Genomic DNA, 7,316 nt, shown 5'->3' with positions numbered 1-7,316 from the left:
TCACCGGAACTTGCAGTCCACGGTCCCAGCACTGGGGAAAATCAAGCTTCATTGCCTCTGACTGTGTAGACCAGTGGGGGTTGGGGTAGAGGCAGAAAATGCTGGTCTCAGCAGAGTCCGCTTGATTAAAGGGCCCCCATGGTCCTGGATGTCCGCAGACCCACCCATTCTGGGAACGACAGCCAGGGCAGCACTTGAGCAGCTCCGGTCCCATGCTGAAGTGGGAGAGGTACCTGGAAAAGGGACGAGTGCTGGGCAGGTGGCATTGTTCCCTCTCGGACCCCTCCCCCACATACAGTGCCACAACGTGGTGAAACAATGCTCCCTGTACTGATGAATCCCTAAGACTCTGCCCCTTACAACATAACAGGAGTGACAGCTCTACCTGGGATGCAGAGGCAAACAAACACAGGAGACTGTCAGAATGAGGAGACAGAGAAGTATGGCCCAAAAGGAGAAATGGATCAAGGTTCCAGTGGGAGAACTAAGTGACGAGGAGATAGCCAACCTAACAGATGAGGAGACAGACAACCTAACAGATGCAGAATTCCAAACTCTGGTGATAAAGATGCTCACAGGCTTGATAGATATGCTTGAGTACGACAAACGCATAACGGAAGAAGTGAAGGCTATGCTAAGTGAAACGAAAGAAAATCCACACAAAACCAATGGTGAAGGGAAGGAAACTAGGGTTCAAGTCAATAATTTGGAACATAAGGAAGAAAAAAACAGTTAACCAGTACAGAATGAGGAAGCAAGAATTGAAAAAAATGAGGAAAACGTCCCAAATTTTGTGAAGGAGATGGAATACAGGTCTGGGAAGCACGGAGGGTCCTGGCCGAGCTGGACCCAGACAGGACCACACCAGGATGTATCATGACTGAGATGCGAAAGGTGAAAAATGCAGAGAGGGTCGTGGGGGCAGCAAAAGAGAATCAGAGAGTTGCCTACAGTGGGGTGCCTATAGGACTATCAGCTGATTTCTCAGAGGACCCTTTGCAGGCAGGAAAGGACTGGCAAGTAGTATTCAATGTGATAAAAAGCAACCTATAACCAAGATTACTCTATCAAGCAAAGCTATCATTTGGAATGGAAGGGCAGATGAAGTGCTTCCCAGACAAAGTAAACCTAAAGGAGTTCATTGTCACCAAGCCATTATTATATGAAATGTCAAAGGGACTTACTTAAGAAAAAGAAGATCAAAACTAAGAACACTAAAATGACAACAAACTCACAACTATCAACAACTGAATGTAAAAAATAAAAACAAAATCCAACTAAGCAAACCAGAATAGGAAAAGAATCATAGGTATGGGATCATTTGGAGGGTTATTAACTGGGAGAGGGGAGGGGGAGAAATGGGGAAATGGTACAGGGACTAGGATGCATAATCGGTTGGTACAAAATAGACAGGGGGGTGTTAATAATAGTATAGGAAAGGATGAAGCCAAAGAACTTATACGCAGGACCCATGGACATGAACTAAGGAAGGTGGGATTGCTGAAGAGAAGGGGGGTACTGGGCAGAGGGGAGCAAAGGGGAAAAAATTGGAACTACTGTAACAACATAATCAATAAAATATACTTTAAAAATATTTGTAACCTGTACCATGCTCTCAAATTGATTGCAATTTGGTGAGAAGGTTGTGGGTCCAGGAATTTGTTGAACCTAAGTTTGTAAGTCACTGAGCTGGTTAAAATGGAAGTGTTTGGCTTCTGGGTTTTGAAATTTCATTCTAGTTCTCACAGCACAAAAAATGTTTTTGGGATAAATAGAACACTCAATATGGAAGCCCTCTGAGCAAACTAAAAGTATTTACACACAAGAGGTACCCCACCAGGTGCATATCAGTGATTAAAATATTCTCTTGTGCTATCATTTTAGATCAAGACAGCACAGAGGAAGTATATTTGAAGAAATGGCTTGATACATATGAGAGCATAGTCACATCAGAGTTAATGGGGGAGATAACTTTTCCTTCATGATAGGGAAAACGCATCAAACAATATTATATTGAAGGGGGGGGTTTTTGCCCCCTTTTTCTCTAGCCTCCAATTTAAGCTGTAAAAGAGTAGTTAGGGCAACTACTCATTCATTTTCAACTAAGAGCAAGTGCAAAGATAGGAAATCATCTCTAAGCTGCCCATAATATTGGCCCCAAACCTTGTAATTCTATCAAAAAATATTTTTGTTTTTGTATTTTTTAAATCTTGCTGCCCTATTTTATTTCACTTTTATTGTTTTAAACCACTTTATTAATATATGATTACCATATAAAATTTTACATATATAATTTTTGTAACTTGATGGGTTTGGGGATAAGTGGAAACTCATGAATCTATCACCATCATTAAGGCTGTAAACATGTCCATCACTGCCCAAAGTTTCCTCCAGCTTCCTTTATTACTACATATATGTTGTCGTAAGAACACTGATACTAAAATGTACCCTCTTAGCAATTTTTAGGCATACAGTACATTATTGTTAGCTATTGATATCTCCACAATTTCTTTATCTTATATAATTGGAACTTTGTGTTTTTAAACTATGACCACTCCTTTTTGCCTCCCCTAGGCTCCTAGCTGCTATCTTACTTTCTGCTTCCATGAGTTTGACTGTTTTAGATTCCAAATATAAGTGAGATTATGTAGTATTTTGTCTTTTTGTGTCTGTTTGATTTCAGATAGTGTAATCACTTCCAGGTCCACTCATGATGCTGCAAATGGCAGTATTTTCTTCTTTTAAAAGGCTGAATAATATTTCATTATAGGTGTATAATGCCATATTTTCATTATCCATTCATCTAATGATGGATACTTAGGTTTTCACTTCTTGGCTTTTGTGAATAATGCCGCAAAGAACATGAAAGTGTAGACACCTCTTTGAGATACTGATTTCAATTCCTTTGGATAAATACCAGAAGTGTGATTGCTAAATCATGGGGTAGGTTTCCCCCCACACATAAAAGTTCTTAGTTTATTTATCTTGCACAATCACCATAGATAAAGCCCCTGAAGAACCTTTTTCCTCCTTCTATTGTCCAGTCTCCAGCTCACTTTTTGCCGGCACCAACGTTGGCCTTTGCAGTGCCCCTGACTTTCTTCATTCTGTGCTTGCGTTCCTTTTGCTGTTTTCTTGAGGTCTTCTCATACAGGCCATGTCTCGTGCATCTGTGTGTGGGTTCATTTTTTTTGTGTGTAATCCAAGGAATAATAAGTCATGCTGAAACCAGTTGTCTTGCCACCACCAAAATGGGTTCTAAAACCAAACACAAAAATGACATCTAGTGTGGTTTTATACATTTTAGCTAGTTTTTCACAAGTTTCTGTCTTAGGTACTGTTGCCTTCCTAAGGTGAAAGATGTCAATGACCATTTATTTCCTATGAAGTAGTCTGTTGGTTATGAACTTCCTGGTCCTGATGGTTACTATGTCATTCATGGTGGTGGCTGATCTTCAATCAGCCAGGGTGGGAAAGAGACTAGAGTAGTTTTACTTTTAATTTTTTGGGACATCTCCATATAGTTTTGCCTAATGGGTGCATGGGTTTATATTCCCACTAAAATATACCAGGGTTCCTTTTTCTTCTTCTCCTTACCAAGATTTGTTATTTCTTTTTCTCTTTTTAAATAATGGACATCATAATGAGAGTGAGAGGCTATCTCACGGTGTTTTTGATTTGCAATTCTTTGGTGATTAGCAATGTTGAGCACCTTTTCATGGTACCTGCTGGCTATTTGTATGTCATCTTTGGAAAAATGTCTATTTAAGTCCTTTGCCCATTTTTTAATCAGATTTTTTAATATTAAGTTGTATGAGTTCCTTATGTAATTTTGGATAGTAACCCCTTATCTGATATATGGTTTTCCATATAAAAATCCTTATGGATATATAAATGAATATATAAATATTTTCTACCATTATGCCTTTCCATTTTGTTCATGGATTTCTTTTAGTTTGATATAATTAAATTTGTTTGTCTTAGCTTTTGTTGTACATGCTTTTGGTCTTACATCCAAAAAAAAAAAAAAAATTGCCAAGACCAATGTCAAAAAATGTTTTCTGTATCTTTTCTTCTAGGACCTTTACAATTTTAGGTCCTACATTTAAGCCTTCATTTTGAGTTCATTTTGTGTATGTTATAAGGGTCCAATTTTATTCTTTTGCATGTGAATATCCAGTTTTCCCAGGGCCATTTCTTGAAGAAGGAATTCTCTACTGTAGGATGTTGCCAAAATTGGTGTTTCTGTGCAGTGTTGAAAGTTGAAACCTCTTTGTCCACCATCTATCTCACTAATATCATCCCTCAAATTGTGGATAAAAGTCTATTATCTGTCTTGGGTTTAACACTAATGGCTACCTATAATAAGAGAAGAGATTTGTTCTTTTTAGGGATGAAATTGTTACTTACAATCTTAAAATAAGACTCATTTATAGGTTATTGGTTTCTTTCACCATTGTTTCAAAAATAAATTGTTCCAGAGATGGAGATGGGTTAGGAAGACATAATCATGTACCATATGTCTTTTTCTAAACTACACTTTAAAAATTGAATTTCAAAGGAAATTAAAAGGAAAATATATTAAAATTGGGAGTAATATTTTATTAAGTGCTATTATATGCTACTAATAATGATGTTTTAGAAAATATGGGATAGAAATAGATACCTAGAGAGATAAAGATAGAGCTATAAATCTAGAAAATATATATATAACTTACCAGTATGCACAAAGGAAACTACTGAGTTAACATGTTTTTGAAAATGGAAAATTAAATCTTCTATGAAGTAGAACAAAACTACTAAAAATTGAGCTAATAGAAGTCCTACATCAGTTAAATTTGCTTAGTTTATCTGAGGTAGTAGTATCTTAGAAGTAAAGTCATAGTTTGTAGAACTCATGATATCTTGAATAATATAAAAGACAGTAGGTATTCAGTTACCTAAGTTGATGATGATGATTCAGTCACATTGGTAATTACTCACCTTACTTAGAGTTTAGAAATTATGATACATACCATCAACCTTCATTTTCACTTTGCTGGAGCATGATAAATTATTACTAAAAGAAGATTCATCTTCTACAGAAATTAGTCTAAAACAGATATATTTTATACTTTATGTTTTGCAACAAAATAACATGAGGATCTTATTTTTAAGTCAATCTTATCTGTAGATAAGGCCAATAGCAAAATGGAGGGCAAAATTCTCTCAAGAAATTGATATTTTTAATTAAGTATATTCATGCTTATTTTAACTATTATTTATTAACTAAATTATACATTTTGACACCATCTTTTTCCAAATTTCTGAATACATAGTTTTGAGATACTTCCCAATTTAGAAAGTCTTATCTGATCCTGCTCTGCTCTGCCCTATCTTATCCTGTCCCATCCTACCAGAACTTTACCAACCCTGGGTTAAATAAGGTGAGAAAAGTTAATTCAGAATTTTCAGCCCTTGAAGCTACCAGCCTACATATTTCCACAACTGATTTATTAAGAAGTGAAAACAAAAAAAAAAAGAGATGGAGCATATGTGTAAGAATAATTGTTCCACTTCTAGAAGAATGCTTCAAGGTTTACCTAACTAACTGGATTTTAAGTGAGGCAGAACAAAAGGAGCTGCATGTGCTTTCAGCTCTCCTTCAGAAAAGAAGGAAAAAACTCTTTCTCCTCAACAAATCCTTGGAAGGCTTTCTGATGCCCTTTATTATTGCTAGTCTTGTATCATCAGACCAGAGAATTAGAACAGTGACTAAATCTTTCATATCCTCAAGTCATTCATCACTGATCTGCCATTTTAAATTAAAAAAACAAAAACAAAAACAAAACAACAACAACTAGACAATATTAGAACTATGGAAAGACCAAAATAAAAGTAACAAATCTCCATCAGATTTTTTTTCTGTGCCTGACATCTTATTTAATACAAAGATGGACATCTAAAGAAAGGAGCTAAAAACTTTGTTTTAGAAACAAAATAATCACATGGACTAATCAAATGAACATTGTCCAAGGAATGATCTAAGACCAGTAATAAAATACTCTGTTTAACTTTATAAGCTCAAAATCTGATCACAGAACTCTAAAAAATGGAACTCATTATAAAGATATCAAAGATATTTCCAGATTAAAAATAATCCAGAATGCAGTAAGTACTATTCAGTTCAAACTTTTCAATAAAGCAAAGAAGGAAATAAATGTCTTTTAGAAAGATTTGGTAGCCAAAATTGAAACAAAAAGGGTATTCTGATTAACTTTCAGTTAACCTAATTGCCTTAGTTTATGAGCATTTTTAGTTTTTAGACTGAAGTTAAAGAATATTACTAAGTGTTAGTGTAAAGAACACTTCTGATGTAGAAAAACATTCTGTTAGATTTCCTAAAAGCTCAGCTCTATTTCTAGTTATTGAGTGATCCCTGGGCAAGTCGCTTCATTTCTAAGAGTCCCCATTTTCTTATCTATGAAAAAAGAGGTTTAGAATAGTAATAACTTTCAGATTTAAGAATTATGATTTTAGAATACTTTTAACATCACATTCTTCTTTCTGTTACAAAACTCTTCTGCTTTATAGATCATATACTGTTAGAGAATATACATGAGAGAGTCTTCAGCTTTTAATGGATATAGCAACGCTAGTATATAAAAAAAAATGTGGAGTAATAGTTTCTTCTTGTCATTTAAAATAACAAGGTTCTGGAGATCCAAGATGGTGGAGGAGTAAGTGGAAGCTACACTAACCTCCTCCCAGGACCAGTCTGGATTTACAACTTAATTTTGGAGAAATCATCTGGAATAACCAACGGAACACTAGCTGGAAAGAAGTCTTATAACCACGGAGAGACAGAAAAGGCCGCTACATCACAACGTGACCGGTAGGGAGTGCGGAGACGCGGAAGGGCTGGCTGGGCTCACACGGGTGGCTGCTGAAGGGACTGAGAAACAGCTCAGCAGCCAGGGATTCCCCCTGAGAAGGGCAGGGTCTAAACCCCCAGCTGGGCTTCCCAGCCTACAGCGACAGAGTGGAAAGTAAAATAGTATCAGCTGTGAAAAGCGAAAAGCCACAGGCTTTCTTGCTAGCCGGAGAGAAACAGCAGGAGAAAAAGAGCTCTTAAGTGGATCACATATGAAAATATTTTGGCCACCACTTACCCTGGGCTCAAGCAGAGGGAAGGCAGAGAGGACTGGAGACACTTGGGGAGAATTTGGCACGGTGGCTTTGAGGGGAGAACTGGAGGAGCAGCTGACTGGGTCCCAGTGCTGACTCATCCCCAGTACTGCGGGTAGACCATTCCCCTCCAAGTGGCGTCAGCCTGA

At 37.0% G+C, this 7,316-nt stretch overlaps 1 pseudogene; it reads right to left on the bottom strand.

Annotated features, from left to right (window-relative positions):
- Positions 1–3,052: 3,052 nt before the first annotated feature.
- On the bottom strand, positions 3,053–3,440 carry LOC150012875 (small ribosomal subunit protein eS24 pseudogene; annotated as a pseudogene).
- Between the last annotated feature and the right edge of the window lie 3,876 nt (positions 3,441–7,316).

This window comes from Furipterus horrens, unplaced genomic scaffold, assembly GCF_987537825.1.
Source record: "Furipterus horrens unplaced genomic scaffold, mFurHor1.1.pri manual_scaffold_4, whole genome shotgun sequence".
Classification (NCBI taxonomy): domain Eukaryota; kingdom Metazoa; phylum Chordata; class Mammalia; order Chiroptera; family Furipteridae; genus Furipterus; species Furipterus horrens.
Note: the sequence above shows the minus strand (reverse complement) of the source record. Positions and strands in the feature narration are given on the sequence as shown.